The sequence below is a fragment of the Lutra lutra genome, chromosome 11 (assembly GCF_902655055.1).
Source record: "Lutra lutra chromosome 11, mLutLut1.2, whole genome shotgun sequence".
Taxonomy (NCBI): domain Eukaryota; kingdom Metazoa; phylum Chordata; class Mammalia; order Carnivora; family Mustelidae; genus Lutra; species Lutra lutra.
In genome coordinates, this window is record NC_062288.1 from 52,833,162 (window position 1) to 52,855,499 (window position 22,338).

The 22,338-nt window shown below is 36.0% G+C and overlaps 1 protein-coding gene across 6 annotated transcripts in view; it reads right to left on the reverse strand.

Moving 5' to 3' along the window:
- TMEM196 (transmembrane protein 196) overlaps positions 1-22,338 on the reverse strand; it is a 109,121-nt gene that overhangs the window by 24,769 nt on the left and 62,014 nt on the right. The window contains exon 1 of one of the 6 annotated variants that reach the window (XM_047695990.1): positions 1,678-1,712. The exons of the other annotated variants lie outside the window; for them this stretch is intronic. The gene's annotated coding sequence lies outside the window, so the exon portion shown is untranslated. Of the gene's footprint in view, positions 1-1,677; positions 1,713-22,338 lie in introns of those variants that run through there. 6 annotated transcript variants of the gene reach the window in all.

Here is a 22,338-nt window from a genome sequence, read left to right on the forward strand (position 1 = left end):
TAATAGACATTATAACTGATACCTAAAAAGACTCCAAATAGCCAAACAAATCCTGAGATAAAAAGGACAAAGCAGGAGGCATCACACTTCCTGAATTCTGCGTGTACTATAAAGTGATAGTCATCAAAACAGTATGGTACTGGCATTAAAACAGAAAAACAACAATAGAATAGACTCATGAGCCCAGAAATAAGCTGAAGCATATATGCTCAACTAATATTTGACAAGGGAACCAAGATGTTCAACAGAGAAATAAATGGTGCTGAGATGATTGGATATTCACATGTAAAAGAATGAAATTATCTTACACCACTCACAAAAATTAACTCAAAATGCATTAAAGACTTCAATGTAAAACCTAAAACCATGAAACTCCTAGAATAAAATATAGGAAGAAAGCTGTTTAACATGGATCTTGATAATGATTTTTTGAGTACGACACTTAAAGCACCTACAACAAAATAAAAAACACGTGGGACTAGATCAAACTAAAAAGGCATCTGCACAGCAAAAGAAACTGTCAACAAAGTGAAAAGACAACCTACAGAATGGGAAAAAAAATATTTGCAATCATATATCTGATAAGGGACTAATATCCAGAATATCTAAATATATATCCAAAATATATTAAAAAACACATACAATTCAGTATATTAAAAAGTTAAAAAAAAATTAAAAAACAGGCAAAGGACCTGAATCGACATTTCTATAAGGACAACATGTACGTGAAAAGATGCTCATCATCAATAGTCATTAAGGAAATGCAAATTAAAACCATAATGAGATATTACCTCATGCTCATTAGGATGGCCATTATCAAAAAGATAAGAGATAACATTTGTTGAGCACTTGCTAGATATCAGGCTCTGGGCTAAACATTTTAAACACATCACCTAATTTAAGTCACATATTCAGTTGAGAAAATTGATCCTCAGACAAATTTTTCATACCATACCGCTGGCATTTGGTAAACACTGGCCTTTCTAAGTCTAGCGGCTAAACTAATTTAGGATTTTCTAATAACAATTTTACCCCAACTCTTTGTTAGGGTAGTGATGCAATGGGAACAGATGAAGGAAGTTCAGGTCCACAGATAAATTACTAAATTGTGGTAAGGGAACTTTTCCCCCTAAAGGCTACTGGATCCTAGTCTTTAAGGAAGTATTCTCCTACCACTTGGTGGCAGTAGGTACCAATTAATTCACAGCCCTGTTTTTCAATTTAACTTAAGTCGTGGTCTTACTTCTATATGGGAGCAGTTCTTTAGAAAAAATTTCTCCTTTCAATTAATTAACTTTTTCATGAATACATTTATTTCCAATAAATAAATATATTTATTATTACTATTATTTCCTTTTTTTTTAAGATTTTATTTATTTGACAGAGAGAGAGAGATCACAAGTAGGTGGAGAGGCAGGCAGAGAGAGAGAGAGAGAGAGGAGGAAGCAGGCTCCCCACTGAGCAGAGAGCCCGACACGGGGCTCGATCCCAGGACCCTGGGATCACGACCTGAGCTGAAGGCAGAGGCTTTAACCCACTGAGCCACCCAGGTGCCCCTATTATTACTATTATTAATTATTGTCTTGGACATCATTCAGTTCTGTGGATTTCCCTTTAGAATAAAAGTCATAGGTAAAGACAATAGAAAAGTTTCCAGTTTCCTCCATTCAACCTTACAGCTTCAGAGGTGTTCGCTGAGTGGCTGACCAAAATTGGATAATGACAGAGCTTGGAAAGAAGAGACAGGACGGCTTATCAAACCGTAAATAGAAGGGAACTTATAATCAATAAGTATTAGCGTGGGATTATAATAATCAAGAAACTTCAAGCATGTTTTCTCAAACCACATGTACAGTCCATTTCACAGAAGAATAAGCGAAGGTCAAGAGAAATCTAAGTGATCTTACAAAAGAGACCCGGGAGTATACAGCTAAGAAATGGCAGAAGCAGAATTCAAATCCTGATCACTCTGATGCCCAAGTGTGTGCACTCTTCCCTGTCTCATCCTACCTTTCTGACAATGGTATTATTATTCTAAGGAAGAAAGCAGTCACAAAAGATTTCTAATTTTCAAGATCGAAAGGGAATATTAAAATTCTAAGGATGTTTAACTCTCTAATATAGAGACAAGAAAAAGAAATGAGTTTATGGTCATAAAGAATATATTTAGTTTAGCTTTAAAGTCAGGTAGCAAGTTAGAGTAGTCTACCAAAATGAGCTAAGGCAAACCTGTTTTGGGGAGGTGCAGGTAATAGTAGTCTTAAATAGTTGTATGGATCTATGTGAAAGCAGAAGACTGAACTAAGGTACTAAAATTTAGGACTTGAAATCATGGTATTTTTCTTTTTTTAGAATATGTTGGGCCATGATGAAATGCTATAACACCATTTTAACAAAACAGCAGACTGCAAAACTAGGCACATTTTGTTCTTATGTTGCAAAAATTATTATTTTCATACATGCAAAGCCAGGGCAATAATATCACAATGTAAACAGTGACTTTCTCTGAGTGGTGGGATCACTGGTCATTTTAATGTCATTTTAGCTCTTTTATATTTTCCCAGTTCTCTAATGTAAAGTTTTATAAAATAATAGGATGTTTCATTTAATCTTTCCAGAACTTTGTTCTGATCACATGATGCCATGTTGATCTATGGCGTTAGCATTTAGGAATTAATGAACATAACAAGACAGGAAAAAAGCCAACAGAGGCAACTTTCTTAAAAGTGGGAGAGAACCTCCTCATAAAGTATGCTTTGGAAAGAGCTCATGAAAATATTTTCCTTGATGGCTTTTAAGTTCCCACCATGTGAATAATTTATCTGAATTAAGTCACAGAATCCCCAAAGGGCATCCATTTAAAATCCATCCTATAACTTGGGTGGGTTTTACACACAAAAAATTAGTATCCATGTGGGAAAAACACCATTTTCCTGCTTTATGTGTATGTGAGAATCCTCTATAATAATCCAGAGCAGTGCTAAATGTCCTGGAGAGTCCTGGTTTCAGGGAAAGTGAAGGTCAAGGCTTTTTGTGAGTTTGCCTTGTATTCCTTAACAGCTCCTCCAGATTCCCCTCCTCCCTTAATCCTCTTTCTTCCAAATAAACAACTTTCACAAACAATTCTGCTTACTGAGGCTAAGCTCCATCTGTTGCTTTGGAAACTAGAATGCCAGTGAATCGTAAGGTGTCCAACATCAATATTATTTGCAATTCTGACTCGACAAGAGTCTTTTCAGTTTAGGATTGATCTCTTTTACTAAGGGAGGCGGGATTTTTCAACTTAAAGTCATTCTGATTGTCAGAAAGTTTTTTCTTTCATTAAGCCTGAAGCCTTTATGCCTGTGATACCCACCCATTGCCCCCAGAGTATGACAAATACACCATTTAACCTTGTGTTTTCTCTAGGGCAAGCATGCCTCGGTTTCTCAGCCATCTTCATGACCATTCTTTCTTAAACCTTCTGTTGACTCTCTCTCTATTGCTTTTCATTTTTTTAAGTAGGTTCCATACCCAGCATGGAGCCTGGTGCAGGCCTTAAACTCACAACCCTGAGATCAAGACCTGAGCTGCAATCAAAAGTCGGACACTTAACTGACTTGAACCACCCCAGTAACCCCACTGTCTCTGTGTCTCTTTAAGAAAAAAATGCCAGCCATGGAATTGCCTGGTAAGCAAATCAATAAATTGGCAGACCTTCTTTTAGCCAGGAGATTTCTTTCTAACAAATTTCCAGCTCTTTGATGTTCCTAATCATTATTACTTCTGGCCCATAACATTTGCCCTCCCTGCTGATATCTTCATCTCACGAGATACAACACGCATCAGCCTTTACCTACCGAGATTGGCCGTCGAGTGGGAGACACTTTTAAGCGCTGGCCCTCTGGTGTTCTATACCAGTTGCCGGCCATTTTGTACTCTCGGATAGCACAACACAGATTAAAATATACTGGGTCTACAACGTTTATAAGTCTATAAACAAATACCATCCACTATCCATTTCCTTTCCTTTATGAGTAGTTCTATAATTTACAGAACCCAAAAGAAATGACATCATTCCCTCAGAAATAAAGTGAGGCTTGCACAATTTGTAACCAAAATACAGCTTCAGGATCTGTGAAGGAGGAACAATCATGTACTATGTCTTTTCAAATATTTGTTTTAAAGATTACAATTTCATAATGCTCGTTTCTGTGAATAGTGTTTTGTTCCCGAAGGTGTCTGTGAGGAGTAACTACAGTGGCTGGAACAAGCTGAAGGGACTGGTTAAAATGTAATGTGATTTTAAGATTTACTCTGATTTCAGGGGGAAACAGTAAGAAGAACATCCGATTAGATAAAAGGGATATTACGGTTATTTTGGGTTTTAGTGCAGAAGTAGGAAGAAGGGGGTTGGCATGATTTTTCTGCTAAATAGCATGAAGAGGAAACACATATATTGGGAGAGAAAATAACCCCTTTGCCCTGACAAGATAGATAGTGTGATGGTTATGCATCAGCTGGCAGAATGAGATTACAAGTAGGAAAAAGGCATTTGTGATGGCTTTTCATATTGAATTTGCGGGGTACTCTGGAGCATTAGAGGAGTTATATGTAGGCCCCGGGACATTTCTCAATCTGGGGATAGGTTAGTTGGTGGGTGCTGTCGACTAGGGTCTGGGATTTAGAATCAGTACTGTTCTTTATGGGCAGAGCTTAAAAGATACTGCATATCTTTATATATATAGCACAATGGTTAGGAGTACAGACTTTGGAGTAAGGAAAACATGGGCTTTAAATCTGGCTATGCCACACAAATTAGTGGGACTTCTAGCATCTACTTAAACTCTCTGAATCTCAACTTCCCCATCTGTAAAATAGGCACACTACTACAAGTATCTTAAAACTTACCTTGCAGCACTATTAAAAGGATTAATGAGATAATGTTTATGATGTTTATAATACACTTGGTATAATTTCTCTACCCAATAAACCACAAATACGTGAAGTTATTAATAAAATTATTAAAATTATATATATATATATATATATATATATATATATATATATATATATTTTTTTAGTTTCTGATAAGTACAGACCAGTATCTGAATTCCTGACAGGAATTATAAAAAAATATTTTAGATATTCATTCTTTGTTTTGTTTTGTTTTTTTCTCATTCACAGAATCTTGCCATGGGCCAAAAACTGTGTGTAACTTTGCTCTTGTTCCCTCCCTCATGGAGGTGGGTTGTTCCATATCAAATCAGTATGTACCCACTGATGTATGCACTATTATTTTCTCTAATTTCCAGCAGTGATATGATGAGCAGCAATTAACAAGACTTTAAGGCTTACTAGTGGAGTATCTTTTAGAAAGTAATTATCAGATGTATTAATTTCTATTTGATGTAGAGAAAGTCTTCTAAGTGTTCCCAATAATGTTTGCCGCTGAACGTGGTATTTCAAAGCAAAATGTCACGTCTAAAGGGGTCCCTGTTCCAAGAGACCAGAGAATAACACAGGATGTTGGTCACCATGAAAGCTTTATCTATTTTTAGCTCAGCCTACAATCATTCTACAGCTCAGTGTGCTCACAGCCAGATGCATGGGAGTCAACAAAAGAGATCCAGCAGGGAGATTACGCTCACAAAATAGGAGTTTCAAATCTGCTTCCCCTCGTTCCTCTCCTGTTTCTATCACTCTAACCACTATTTTCACAAAACTCAGAGGTACTTTTGATTCCCTCCCTTTCTGTATCATTTCTACCAATCCATTGCTGTGTGCCATGAATTACACACCCACAGTAGACCTCTTATTTCATTCAGGCCCTCGCCAGCCAGATAATCCCCTGGATTATTTTAGAGTTTTCTAGAGAGCCTCTCTGCCTCTCTTTCTGGAACATCATCTGAAGTCCATTCTAAGCATGATTTTTAGTACCTCACTCCTTCATACAATTTTTTTTAATGACTCATCAAATGTCTTGGCTTGTTATCAGAGCCTAGATGGATAGTTCCATTCCAGTTTGCAAACTGGTCTCCTGCTGATAGCCTACAGCCAAACTGGACTTAATAATCCTTGTATATATTCACTGTATCATCTTTGCTTATATCTACTTTTCCACTTACAAAATTTTGTTCTTATTCTTACCTATTCTCCAGGGCCCATCTCAAGTTTTCTGACCAGATGTGATTCCATCTTTTTTTCTTATTTCTCATAGTATCTTGTGTGCATCTTTTTGGACCTTGTTACATTTTGACTCAGTTATTTTCATGTTTATTATGTTTATCACTAGACATTAAGCTCCTTGAGAGATGTTTTTCATATTTATAACTACCACCAAGACCCTGCTTCCAAACAGAATACTTAGAATGGTCCCTGGTGTACAGTACACACTTAGGAAATTGTTGGAATGGGAGAGGAAGGTCTTTGGTCATGGTGCTTATCAAGCAGTAGGTTCTCAATAATTGTTTGTTGAATAAAGTAATACATATAGTTTTTATTCCTACCTTCAGTAAAATTGCTCATTCCAAGATTATCAATGATACTCTACTGACTATTCTTTTATTTTTGGAATAGTCTCTGCACAGGATTCTATTCCACACCCCTGGCTGCCCTCCTTCTTTTCTGTCCTTCACTCATCAGTCCCACTGTTGGGTTCATTTTCTCCTACCCTTACTCTCTGCTGGTATTTCTGAAGGGTCAGTTCTCACTCTGTACTCATTGCAGCTTTCACTACTACTTCTCTGCCAAAAACTCACATCTATACGTCGAGTACTGGCCTCCATCTGAACTCAGAAACAGAGTTCTAACTGTATTTTTCACAAAGATGCCCTCCCCCAATGTCAAACTACACATTTTTATCTTTCTTTATTCACTTCTACTGCTTCAGTTATTATATTTGGTGGCAGAAAGCCATTATTTTGGTCTTTATAATTTATTTACCCATTTTCTGGCAATCCTACCTCTTTTTTCTGCTGAGGAAGTCACTGTCCCTCACTTTCAGTCATGTGTTTCCTACCTCCCACAGCCCTGTGAACCAACTTTAATGAACTGGATGTTCTATCCTCCTCGTCACAGTGATTGCTTCAGAGATGACCACAAGATACAAGTAAGGCCAACCAGAGGGAATGAGAATAAATTCTAGAAATTTTATTTCATCATTCAGGGAGGCAGACTATCTTTGCCACTGGCTTAGGCATGGTGATGGTGTGATCCAAGAACTGCTAGTCAACCAGAAAAAAATCAGGCACTGAGGTGCCTCACAAAAATACTTGGCACTCAGAACGTCCTAATCATTTCTTGAAGATACTGAGAAAATATTCTCCTGAAAATACTGTCATCATCCCCCTGAAGATATTATCTTCCTCCAAAACTTCTCAATTCTGGAAATACCATAGCCATCCACTGAGTTTTCTCACTCTTGACATTTGGGACTCCTTACTGACACCTCATTCAAACTCTCATGTATGTCAGTGAACCACACAGTATTCTTTTTGTCTTCAGAATATAGCTGAAATATATCTGCTTCTGTTCACTCCCATTGCTTCCACTCTGTTCCAAACCACTATCATCTCTCAACCGTATTATAGCAAAAGCTTCCAATTTTGTTTTTTTTCCATCCTTGCCTTCATCAAACCCACTTTTCTCTGAACTTACTTCCATATTTCAAATATTTCAATTTTATTCCATTGCCTTTAAGAAAAAAACTCAAAATCTTTACATGGTCTATGAAGTGTTTCATAATCTGCTTTCTTCTACAGCCTCAGTCTTCACTGATTTCTCTCTTAACTTCTTGGAACTCATCAAATTCCTTCTCCCTCAAAGACTTGACATCTGATGTTTTCATAGCCTGAAATACTACTTTTCATCTCTGACTGGCTAACTATTATTCCAATTTAAATATTGCCTAAATATTACTTCTTCATAGAAGACCCCCTCTTAACTGTCTGAACTGAGTTCCCATTTTAAGCTCTTACAGCACTCTGACTTTTTCCTTTTGTAGCATCATGATTAAATACTTGCTTGTATATTTATTTGTTTAATGTTTGCATCCCTACCACAGACTGTGTCTTGAAGGCAGGAACATTATCTTCTTGTTCTTTACAGTAACTCTAGAATATAACATAAGGTCTATTATAAATTGATGGATGAATATTTCATGAATAAATGAATCAAAGAGGCACAACTTGTCTAAACTTAATTTGTTTTCTTGCCCTACAAACCTGCCTCTGTTTTTGTTTTTCTGAGCACAGTATACTCTCATTCTCTTTAACCAGGGCAGAGAGTCAGCCTTAATTTCCAATCTCTTCAACTCTCATTTTTCATAGCTGTTTCCCACCAAGTCTTCTTGAATCTGCCTCTATAAAACTTCTCATGTATGCCCTTTTTATTTCCATTCCCACTAAAGTAAGCTTCCTTCTGATTCTCAATTTTAACCTGAAAGATGTACATAATCCCCCTGGCTCTAATTCTTCACACTGCTGCCTAGGTGATTATTCCTAAAATACATGTTGACTCATGTTACTCCTATCCTCAGAACCTTTAAAACATTCTTAGAACCATCCATTTCTTAAAAAGTATGCAATTCAAATTCCATAGTATACTCTATATTCCTCAAGTTCCTCACAGTTAGGTCAAGCCTACCTCTCTATACTCTCTTCTTTCTGCACATTGTATGTTCTGAAACCAACATGCTCTTTACCATTCTCAAGCTTTCTGTGCATCACGTCTCTGCCAGTCTGGAATGCGTTTCCTTCTTCCCTTCCCAATAAGCCCTCACTACTTTATTTTTCCAGACGTGCCACCAAAGGCACATCCTCCATGAAGTCTTCTGTCTCTCTTTACTTTCCTTTGTGTATCCACAGGATGTTCCTACACTGCATTCTGTATTTAACCGTATTTATTTGGATTTAGTAGGAGACAATATAGTTTAGGAATAAGAATGGCTTCTCTACAGTCAAATGGGCTAAGTTTGAATCATGGTTTCATCATTTTCAATCTGTGTGACTTTGAGGAATTTTCTTAAATTATGTGCCACAGTTTTCTCTTTAATTGAATGCGTAAGAGAATATACTTCATAGAACTGCTGTAAATAATTAGATAAAACAATTGGGGCAAAGCACTTAGAAAAATTTAAGTGTTCAATATCTGTTTCTTTGTTTTGTTTTGTTTTGTTTTGTTTTGTTTGCATACGTCTGTGCTACCAGCTATAAAGCTCCTGGATCCAGAGTACAAATAATTATCTCTATCTACCTCCAAATTATCAACAAAGTGCTTCATTTAAAGTAAGACCAGTAATTGTCAAACTGATTAATTGGGAAGCTCTAGGGTCCTGTATATCTTGAGGCTTTGTATTACTACAACTGCCTCAAGAAGATCCTGTTAAAGGTCTTGTTAAAGGAGCAACTATTTAGGAAAGCAAGGAAAGGTGAGGGAGAATTATTAGAATTTTTAAAAAGGGGAGATGATGTGAAAACATTATCACAAACATTGTAATTGCAACTCTAAACAGGAGAATACACAAAGGAATCTTATATAAAGAAGCTGAAGACTTAGAGTAAATGATAGTAGGGCTTGGTAAATGTTGTTACCAAAGTGCATCTTTTGATGGAACTCTTCTTTGTAATCCCTGGGCTGAGAGGCTATGATCAGGCACTCTTGAGAAAAATCTGTACTTTAGAACAGAACCCTATGCTCCCATTCAGTCTTCCTTTGTCATTTTAACTGCATTAGGCAACTCAACTGAATTCTCCTGGCCTTAACCTTTAAAGTGAGGGAGTTGGATTAGATGGGATTCCTGCATTTCTTCTTGCTCTGACACTCTCTGATCACTAATCTAAGTGGCCCTGTTTTCTCCCCCCACTCATTTTTAGCAGACATTTCCTAGTATTTATGAGGTATTTCTTAAGTATCTACCATGACACTATCACAGCTCTCTGACACAAAATATGCCATTTGTAATGAAATGATATTCTCCATTCCCTTTACAGAAATGAGGAGACTAATACTAATATCATATGGTTATGGATTAAAAGAAACAATCCAGGTGAAAGTGCTCTTCCTATGGTACATGGTGGGTGCCGATAAAAGCTTATATTCTCCCTCTAATTGGAAATCTTTTTCTTAAACATCAAGATCCTGTAAATATATTAAGTTGGTCGGTGAAGCCTTTTCAACCCCTCCAGGCACTCCTAGTCAGAACCTAACAAAATATATTCAAGTCTGTTGTAATACTGATGTACTGATCATACTCTGTGGTAATTATTCACTACCCATCTGTCATTCCAAAAGGTTCTGAACTGTTAGTCAGGTGTTACATATTTGTAATCCTTAAAACTTTAGCACTAACATAGAACCTCACACGTACAAAAAGTTCAATGAATACTTGCTGATGAATGGATGAATGAATGATTGAATTTCCAGTTAGTAGGAGAAGTGAGAAAAGCCTCTCTTCTCTCAAAACACTTTTGGTACTTGGCAAATGATACCTATAATCCTCTTAATGAGAAGTCACCCGCAGACTTGGATTTCACCGTTTCAACAAGAAAGACTGAAACACTTTGTCATGGGGGCAAGTAACTTGGGTGTCCATTTTGGGAAATGCCAATGGAAAACTTAGTAGTTTCTGCTGTCTCTACCAGTCAACTAAGCCAATTTAGCCTTTCAGTTCACTAATAACTCAAATTGTCTTGAAGGCTTTCCTCATCCATCTTAGATAAACAAAGCATGAAGATTTTCTGACTAGATAATTACTTCTCTTCACAGGAAAAATGTATCTAGATGAGAGAAATTAGAAATCTAACATAAGCCAAAGATTTGAGTCTCTTATACAACTTTGCAGTTTCTTATAGTTACCTTAAAAAAGAAAAAGATGAAAAATAATATATTTTATTCAACTCAATATATTCAAGTTATTACCATTTCTCCATGGACTCAACATTAAACAACTGAAATATTTAATAGTTCTTTTTTCCATACTCAATCCTTGAAATCCAAGTGTGTACTTTATACTTACAGGACATCTCAACTTAGATCAGCTACATTTAAAGTAGTTAACAGATATATGTGGCTAATAGCTACTCTATTTGTGCAAATCTAGATGATACCTAATTCTAGTTATGGTCACAAGTTGAAGAAGACAGTTTCCACCCCAAGTATCTTTTTCTTTCTTTCTTTCTTTTTTTAAGAGAGAGAGAGAGGGAGAGAGTGAGTGAGGGAGCGAGCCTGTGAACAGAGGAATGGAACAGAGGGAGAACCTTCAAGCAAATTCTTCATTTACTGAGCATAGAGGCTGACATGGGACTTGATCCCAGGGCCTTGAAATCATGACCTGAACCAAAATCAAGAGTCTGAGGCTCAACCAACCGAGCTACTTAGGCACCCCTCCCTCCCAAATATCTAATCACCCAGAAGACAGGAAGCCTTCCTAAATTAGTTAATTTCAGTTATGTGTGAGCTCCAGAGGCAACTTACTTTCAAGGGCCTGGCTTTCCTGATAACCCATTGGGGGATGTCTGCCAAACTTCTATCTTTAACTCATCTAATACTTTTACCTTGAAACTTCCTCAACTCCTCATATATCCCTCTAAGACTATTTTGCATGTCTGGGTCCCTAAGATGTTTGGTGATACCCCCCAGCTACAGCTGAAAAGACATTAGCAAAATCATGAGTTAAAGTTATATTTCTTTCTCAAAAACACTGTCCCTTTGAGAAAATAATTTACTTTATAAGTGATTAGGGTTTAAAGGTGGTGAATACTGATTTTCTTTCATAAGAAAGAAAATGTCTTAATGTCACAATAGAAAATTCAGCTTACCCCATCACTAGTAAATACACTCTGCTATAACTGTAGTCAAGGATGCATTTATGGAAAAGTGTACCTTTTTTAATATGGCCTTTTTTATTAACATATAATGTATTATTTGCTTCAGGGGTACAGGTTAATACAGCCTTTAAAAAAGTCATCTATTTTTATAAAATATTTTGACAATTTTTTAAAACAGTATTGGATGAAGGCGTACTACACACACACACACACACACACACACACACACACACACACACATTTGTTCCTACTTGCTTCAGGCAAATTATGTACTAAATTCGATTGTTAATTAGGATTTCTATATGTTTGAATTAAAAAGAAAACCCTCAGACAGAAAGTATTCAGAACAACAGGACCTTGACATTCTCTGTCCAAGCTCTTCAAATGTGTATAGCTTGATAAATGAGCTTTGGAATCTCTTTTTTAAAGACTTCTTGAGCACAGTTTGCTTGCTTACCTAATTGATGACTAGCTCTTGTGGGTTTAGAAATACTAGCTAACCTTTAAAAATTACCTTCAATTTCCCTGTTGCTTTGGAAAAGCACCATGGAGAACATGCCAAAGTTTCTGAAGAAAACTGTTTCCTTGAAACTCCCAACTGGGAGGAGTCCCTTAAAATTTGTTAAAATCCTTATATCCTCATGATAGTTGAGCAATGCCAATAATTTGAGATCATTCCTGTTCAGTGTGAGGCAGTGACCGAATAACTGCATTTTCCTTTTGGTTGAGCATTTATCTTAGGGATTACTTAATATTTTGAGGCATCTGTGAGAACTGTGTTGGACTAAGAATTAGATGACTTGCCCTATTGTCCTGGTTCTACAGTCAGACAGCAGGGCTAACTCTCTGAGCTTTAGTTTACTTATCTGTAAAAGGATGAATTATTTCTATGTTTGCATCCAGTTTATACTGTGTGACTTAATTATAATTCTCAACTGAATGAGGAAACATTTTAATGGTGTTCTCTTCTTTACCCTCAGCTATGCCAGACCTCAGATCAGATAGAAAACACAAGAGCCATCAGACACTCCACTCACTGTTTGCCATTAAGTGTGACAAACTGTATCTTCAGTCATACTCATCTTGCTTTCTTTTCTTAATATACAAAAATAAAATTTAGCAACACAAAACCTGCACTTCATCTCTAAATTCAATCATCCTTCATCTACTCAGATTTTCTCCTCCATTATTGACCTCAGCAAGGAAAAGTGTTCCAAAATCTCCCTTCAAAACAAAAACCTTCCTTGACTCTAAATCCTTTTACATCAATTGCTCTGTTTACACAGACCCTTCACCACCTTACTTACTGTTTCCATATTCTTACTTCTCATTCTTTCTCTAGCAGACTTCGCACTGGAGTATATGTCCAATTACTTCAACTGCTTTCGCTAAGATCTGCAATGACTTCCACGTTATAGTCCTCATCTTACATGAAAGCTCTCTCCTTTGGACTTCTCTGACACCACGGTCTCCTGGTTTTCCACACATTTCTCTGATCACAACTTCTCAGTCTCTCTTTTCTACCTCTTCATCAAGATCCAGCTTCTGAATTTTATATTAATTAAAGGTTTTGTTTTGGGTGGTTTCAACCAGTAACATGACTTTTAAAATATCTTTAAATGTGCTTAATGTATTAACAGACTATTCCCTTGTTTAGCTTTCTAGCACAGTCTTGTGTTCTGGACTGTGGACCCATCTGATAGTTCACAGCATGTCTCCAATATCACAGGTGACTCTAACTTAACAAATCACAAGTAGATTCTTGATCTCTTCCCACCCTTCCACCTACACAACTGTATCCTACACAGACACACAGATGCATCAACACACACACACACACACACACACACACACAGGTTTTCCTTTTCTAATCATCTAATTCTCCAAAGAATACATGGGATCCTATCAGTTGCTTAGTTCCCAAATCTGAGACTCATTCTTTTTTTATTTTTTATTTTTCCTAAAGATCTTATTTGTCAGGAAGAGAGAGAGCGAGCACGCACAAGCAGGGAGAGTGGCACGCAGTGGGAGAAGCATCCTGATGTGGGATTTGATCCCAGGATCCCAGGATCATGACCTGATCTGGAGGCAGATGTTTAATTGATTGAGCCGCCCAGGCAGCTGAGACTTATGCAGCCCCAAGCGAGCTTCTTTTTTTTTTTTTAAAGATTTTTATTTATTTATTTGACAGAGAGAGATCACAAGTAGGTAGGCAGAGAGAGAGAGAGAGAGAGAGAGGGAAGCAGGCTCCCTGCTTTGCAGAGAGCCCGATGCGGGACTTGATCCCAGGACCCTGAGACCATGACCTGAGCTGAAGGCAGCGGCCTAACCCACTCAGCCACCCAGGCGCCCCCAAGCGAGCTTCTTTAAGTGCCAATATAATCTTGTCACTTTTCTGCCTAAATTGTATTACTTTTAATAGGCTCCTTTTATAATTAAGGGGGGATCAAAACACTGTAGCTTGTATATAAAGCCTTAAGTGATTTCTCCCCCTATTTGTCTCTTCACCTCAGTGAGGACCTTCTGTCTTCTCCTGTTCATTTGCCATAAACCAGTCACCCTGGCCTTCTTTCAGATTTTCAAACACATCAAACCTTTCTTGTCTGAGGGTCTCTACCCATGCTATTCCCTCCAGTTTGAACAATATTTCCCCCCAGCTTCATCTGGGTAGTCCCTTAATATCCTTTATAAGATTTTGCTTCTTCAGCGATGTTTTTGCTGATTCACCCATTATTTTTTTTTATTCTCCCATTAAGTTGTATTCTTCACAAGCTTACATTTCTCCTGTTTAACATGTCACAACCTGTAATTGTTAATCTGTGCATTATTTGTTCATTGTCTATATATTTTTCAAGATTAAGCTTCAGAAGTTCAGGGATCATGATTATTTTATTCCTAGCTAGAATCCTCAAAACCTTACTCAGACTGTAAAATGCTGTAGCTGTAGAATCAGTATTTGTTGACTAAATCTTATAGGAAAGAGAACTAAGGAGAATGAGCGTCTGACTCATGAGAATTGAATTAGGAACCCGACTCTTCTGATTTACTGTGGCACTTTCTTCACACTACATTGTCATTCCTCTTCTTGACTCATCCCAACCCAGCACAGACCATGTTGCTCAGGCCCATTAAGTGTCTTTACCACCGATCTCAACAACATCTCCATAAGCCTAACCCCTAGGGATCCCAGGCCCTGAGCTATGCTCTCCCACCATACAGCTCCCTGAGATTTCTCTTCCTTTTTTAGATTTACAGATCTCAATGGCCTTGGCGTTCCCCTCTCCCAATTCTTTTGCATTTTTAGCATAGTGCTCATCTTTTAAAGAAGTCACTTTTCCACTTTCCTATTTATATTTCTTTCTTTTCTTAGTCCATGGAAAACCCTGCTAATTATGCAGTGTTATTTTTTCCCTTAAGCTAGAACTAATTTCTTATTTGCCACCCCAAAACGGAGCACTGAAAAAAACAAGGCACATAGATCTATATATCATACTTCCTCCACTGCAGAAAATGTTGAAATGTTCAATATTTCAAAAATTCAACTGGAAAAGGGTAAATGTACATTTTTATCAATAAAGCCATGACCTCTCACAAATATGATTACCTTCTCAATGTAAAAAAAAAATACCAAGAGGCTAAGATGTACAACAGATCTACTGTTGTGATAAGCATCAGGCCATCTTGGTGGCTTAACAGATAGCATGGATAAGAGGCAACCATAGTGAATAAAGAAATCAAACCAAAAGCACTCAGGGGAGAGATTGAAAGAAAAACCCCACAGTGGTAAATGGGAATGCACAGCAGGTAGTGAGACAAACCTTTTTCAGAGACTGTAAAGCAACTGAATGAAACCAACAATCCCAAGAATGAATCCCAGAAGATATCATCAAGCATAGTATGTAGCTGATTGGCATGTCAAACTCTTCTACATGAATCCAAGTTCAAAAACCTAAGAAACTTCCCACAGCCCCAGTACCCAATTCTTTCAATGTACAGAAAAAAAAAAAAGCCTTGATTCTCAGAATGCCATTCTTTCACATCTCTCTTTCAGTGTTTGTGAAATGCAGTCTCTCTTGTATTTAATGCATTATACATTGTGTTCTATTCACCTCTGCTTTGTGATAGTCTTTCCTTTAAAAAAAATAATTTGTTGACTAGTTTGAGTATGCTGAGTAAATAAGGCTTTTTAATGTTAGAGCTGTTTCTGCTCCAAAAATAGGAGGAAATTTTAACTAAAGGAGAATTTTAACTAAACTTGTGAATTTTGGGTAAGAAGGACTTTGAATCTGCAGTACATTTTAAGTGTCAATTGTCCAAATAATTTTTATGTATAGTCATTACTCATGCTAATCTTTAAAATGAGACAAAATAAAACCATCTCATAGATTTCAGTAACAAAATCAGAGAAGTTTGTTTCCTGAGCTCAGATTTCTGTTATTTTAGCCAATTATGATAAATAAATGAATTTTAAAATTAAAACTAATTAAAAAATTAAAGAAATGATTATTTCTGGAGGGAAGCAAAAGAAGATGCAATCAATATTGAACACCCAACTATGGAAATATTGTCAATAACATTCTGTTTATTAAGACAACTTTATATATACATATATATGTAATATGTATATAATATATATTATACACATTTACTTTATATATATATATATATACACATTTAGTTTATATATATTATACAGGACCTCTGTATGATCTATTTCATGGTAATAATGTAGTAAGTACTTGTATATGGCTTAAGGTAATTTAACCTAATGTGGGTTATACCAATTTGCATTATTTCTGTTTATATGTTTAAGAATTCTTATCTCTTTTAAGTAAAACTAATGTAGATGCTGTATTATATTTGGACAATACTCCAAATATAACACCCACAACTTGATACATGTGGAAAACACAACAAAGTTTATAATGTAGGAGATGAATTTGGTGAGAATGAAACCAAAATAAGTATTCCCTTGGGAATGTGCCAGCTTTGAGTCTATGATTTGTGACCTGTTCTCACAGAATTGAAAACAGCCAGGGACTCCAGGGGACTAGAGGGTAGAAGTTATGCTCTTCCCAAGATTTGTCAACACCACAGAAGAATGTCCATCCAACATGCCTGGCAGTTTCTGAAAGCCAGCCAGTAATGGAAATAAGTTGTAACTCACAGAGGATCACAACATCGTGAACTTGTGCCCAAATCAGGAAACAACAGCCTACATGCAACATACGTTGCATATCAGTGACAATTACCAACTTCCTTGTATGAGTTTCTTATCTCTTCATCTCCTCTGCACACACATAAGAGCACATGCATGTGCACACACACACACACACAAACATATGAGTACACTCTCTGCAGGTGATTTTGACCGCTAAATCCTAAATCCTTTACGTTCTCATCCCTTAAGTGAAGAAACTCATCTGCTGAGATAAATGATACAACGAAGCAGTTGGAATTTTTAGGTGATGTAGTATATTATAAATATAAACTGCCATTGTTACTATTATTAATATCATTATTATCATTATTATTTTAATTCCTCAGTGTAAACAATATACAAAAATAGTTGGTGGGAAACAAGTAGAAAGAACTAGGAATTCCAACAGCCCAGCCAAAAATAATGATAAAATCAAATACACATCTCCATTTGGTAGAACAAAAAAAAGTGTACCTCTTTATCCCAATATTGACCTAGAAAATATTCCTAGGACCCTGGGACATGCACACTAAATCACAACTATTAATGTTCAAAATTGGTTATGAAAAGTACATATTTTCTAAGACAGGGTATATGACTTAACTGTTACCAAGCCTTAATTCCAAGATCAATCTCATCAATGGCCTTACAAGAAACTCTCCCTTAGAAATGTATAAAAATAAAATGTCTATTAATATACAAATAGAAACCACATACAGAAAATTGATTTTCCAGAAATACAGCACTAGCATGTAGTCATTGCTGTGGGCTAGTCATGGTTATTAAACACTTGATATGTATAAAGCCTTTTATATAAATATTACCTTTTAAATTTTTGAACTCCGTGAGATAGATAGTAGTATGGCTATTTTACAGATAAGTTAGCTGATTGCTCAGGGAGGTAATGTAACTCATTCAAACTTAAAACAACTTCAAATGCTAGAGTTAGAATTTGAACCCAAGTCTTAATACCTTCAAAATCTATTTTCATTTCTTAATGTCATGCTGATATCTCCAATTAAATAAATACATTATTATTTTTATATGTCAGGCAGCTGTAAGAATAATTCAACACAAGGGAATTATGATCTTACAAATGCACCATCAACAGGAAAGTCACTTGAAATGGTGTTAGGATTGTGATGGTAGTTTTACATTTCCCTCAAGTCCCAAGATTTCCAAGTCTTTCTTTCCTTTGAAAGAAGACACACATTGTGGAATCATGGGCTGGTGTTTTGCCTTGAATTTGAGCAGCAATGCCTAGCCCAATCGCATTGGCCTCCTGATCACCAAGTTCTACCCTGCAGAGTTCACCAAGTTTAGTTAGGAATCAAGGGCAGAAGAGTCTTACTCTTTTAGGACATTTTAAAAACTGGTCCCATTGCATTTAGATGAATTAGATCTTCACTCACCAGTTATTATGTGAACGCATCTCTGCTTTAACAAGTCCAGTCTCCTCAATACTCCACAAATTCTCCATTTTATTATTCCTTCCATGACTTTACACATGTTAATAGCTCTGATTAGCACATCTTCTCTCCTCTGCCCACTGGAAAGCTGCCCAATCGCCAAGGCCTGGATAAAGATCTCCCTCCATATGGGAGTCAACCCTGGTCCCTCACTGATAACTCTCATTTTGAACTATGTTTAAATATGTTGTTTTATGTCTTCCTGACTTGCTCTCATAATATTTAATGATCATTTGAGATGCATAATTTTGTTTTACTTTTTAAGTTTAAAGCCTAAGCTCTAAAGGTAGGAACAATTTAGTCTAATATTTCACACTCTTCGGGAATATGGAAGTTGTGCTTGTTGATCAGCTGACTATGCCATTCTCTTCTGGGAAACAGACAAACAGTGATGGGGCTTGGTCTTTATGCCATTTTGCCTGATTCATATATTCAGGGGTGAAAGCAAATAATGAGGTCAGACTTCAGTGAATGAATTTTTCATGACAATTTCCCTTGTTCCACACAATGCAATAGAAAAAGTACAGATTTAAAATAAGACTGTCAGCTTTAAATACTAACTCAGCTGATTAAACAATAGTGGGTTCTAGGTAAATCCCTTTCCCTTCATAAATTTTATAAAATACTACATTCTTCACAGAGTTACTAAGACTGGAAAAAATAATTATATAAAAGCATCTGGAACACAGTTAACTAATAATAAATCACATCTTGTATTATTTCTACAGGAGAAATAGCTCAAGGCACTCTGTCTCCCATGGTGGTCTTCTTAACCACTAATATTTTCTTACATCTTGACCACATAATTTTGTTCAATATTTAATAATAGATCATGAACTAATAGAACTGATAATTTCTGATACTGATGCTAAAAACCATGAGCACTAATTAATAAGAACTATTGTTGAAATCTAGATATTTCATTGATGTATCTATTAATAATACAACATGTAATAAACATTGCTTCAAAAGTGCTTGGATAGTTTAAGGAAAACTTAGAAGTCTACAAGATATTAAGTATCTTTATTAAAAGTATTAATTTGTACTTTTATTTTGACTAATGACAAGAGCTCCTATAGTTTAAATGTTTTCAAGGACTTTGTTTTGTGGCATAAATAGTGGTTCCTATATCCCCACTTTTTGACTTGCCTAACTTAGATAATTGTCTAATTTATCTCATTATTGAATATTTTTATGTGGCTTATAGCAGCAACTGTTTCCCCATTCAGTTTTAAGCTGAATATTTTACATGACCTCTCCAGTGTAGATATTTTGGTGCATTTTTGTAGTTGCTCACATATATACATGAATTAAATCAAAAGCAAATGACACATACTTTGAGGAGTTAAAAAGATGAGTTAGAGCAGAGTTGATTGAAGGTGCTAGAGAAATGTTTAGAACCAGTACTTGTGTGGTCTAGGTCCCAGGCAGACATAGGACAGCATGAGGACAGTAGAGAGAAGAAGCAACAAATGCTCACTGAACACTATGCCAGGCTTGATACTGAGAGTAACCCATGAAACTGGTACTTGTGTTTCTCTCTTTGACTTCATGAAGAAACATACGTGATCCAGTAGCACAGTTATATGGAGTGTGATATATGAATCCAATCTGTCATTCAATTTGAATAAAGTATATATAGATTAGATCTGCATTCATGAGAAGATCTGCATAGTATCCTATATCCCAGAGGAAAGCAGTCATACAATTTCCTTTCTTTCTCTCTCTCCTAGAAATATGCTGAATGAGAGTCTTTATATGCTATCATCCATTTATTCTGGAATTGTCCACTTGGCATGTTGAAATAAACATCTATCTGCAGAGTGACCACCTGGTAATTTTACCAAACTGCCGAAACAGTAAAATCAAATATATTTGAAGACTCTGACCTTAGTTATTCATACATCAAAATGCCATTTAAATGAATAAGATTATATAAAAATATATATAGTACAGTAGTAGAATGAAATTTTGTTTAATTCACAAGTAAATGATCCAACATCATTTGGACATAAAATTATTGGGGTTTTCTCCCCTTCAGTGGGTATATACACACATATTCACCAAACTCTATTCTAGTTTTTATGGAATTTTGAAGACAAGCATTTCCGTTTGGATAGCTGGGCTATGCTTCCCATCTACCCACAGAATTAAATATTATCTGAGGGCTAAGTGAATATACAAAAATTAAATTTCTTGGCCATATTTGAAACACGCATTGGATGATCTGGTTAATAATCATGTCAATATTTAAAGCCAACGTGAGTGTTTTAAGCAAAATCATACAAATAAGGGATTTGACTCTTCAGATCATGTTTCTATCAAGCAAATTGTCAACAACTGGGTGAACCAAGCAATTATTATCAATTATTCCCTAATAGTTCTACGCCAAAGTATTTAAGATCAGTTATACCCTTGAATACCAGCCAAAATCCTGAGACAGAATTTGTCATAGGCTGTAGACAGAAATTCAAACACATGTCACTTATATGTGGATGAAATACAGACTAAAACAAAACATCTTATCAGATAATGGCAAAAGTGACCATTTTTCTTCTTTTATAGCATTACCAATCAATACCAGATATAGACATTTTACGTGTATTTCTTTGGCACAAAATATAATTCCTTGAATAATAACTACACTTCCTAGTAGTTTGGCTTGTCTAACTGATTTAATTGCCAAGTATCTAATAACCTTAACCCCAGTAGATAAAAGTGGCACTTAAGAATAACAGTATGAATCAGATAAGGAAGATTCTTTATCTGGGGTCTACAGAGTCCACAAATGGGCTTTAATATATCCAAGAACTTAAAATTGATCTGTATGTTCAAATGATACTATTTCTATGTGGGGAAGTATCTGTGCAATTACACACTAAATTTATAATGGTGACTAATTTTGATGAGGTGGTAGAGAACTTTAGTTTTGATTCGTTTTAGTTTTGATTCTTATTTATCCTTTGAAATGAGTACTTGTGCATGAATAACATATGACTAAAACTAACTCCAAAATTGGTTAAAAATGTATATTTTATGAAGATGGGGCAATGATTTCATCTCATGCTAGGAAATATGAATCTTTTATGTTATATATTTTGAATCTGGAAAAAAGTGATACATCATCTGGTTAGAGACATATTAACTTCAAATTTTATATATTTGAAGTAATGTCAAATGTTTGAGAGGCTTTTTTGACCTTGTTGTGTTTGTTATTCCTTAAATGAATTGGACTAGATTTACTCATTAAAATTAATACTTTGAGGCAGCTCTCATTTATGTATAGCACCTCTCTTATATTGCTATAGTATGGATCAGAATGTACAGTAGATGGATTTCAACACAAACCGACAAATGGCTGGGTTGTTGCCATGGTGAACCAGGAGTCCATATAACAGGTGGCCTTGATTATGCTATAAATTTCACTCACCTAAAGTATCAGATTTATTAAGTGGAGAAAGCTATAATATACAAATAAAGTATTGTCTAGAAAAATAAGCAATAAGAATCATTCAAACTTTGTATGATTTAGGTATATATTTTTTTATTACTATTTAAGAAGACTGTGTTTACATGTGGGGTAAACTAGGCTTAGAAAAGTTCCTTTGAGGGGCACCTGGGTGGCTCAGTCGGTTAAGTGTCTGCCTTCAGCTCAGGTCATGATCTCAGAGTCCTGGGATCGAGTCCTGCATTGGGCAACTTGCTCATCAAGGAGCCTGTTTCTCCCTCTGCCTGTTGCTCCCCCTTCTTGTGCTCTCCCTCTCTCTCTCTCTGACAAGTAAATAAATAAAATCTTTAAGAGAACACTTCCTTTTTAACACATTTAATTTATAGAATAATTATTAGATATAGATGGATGGAA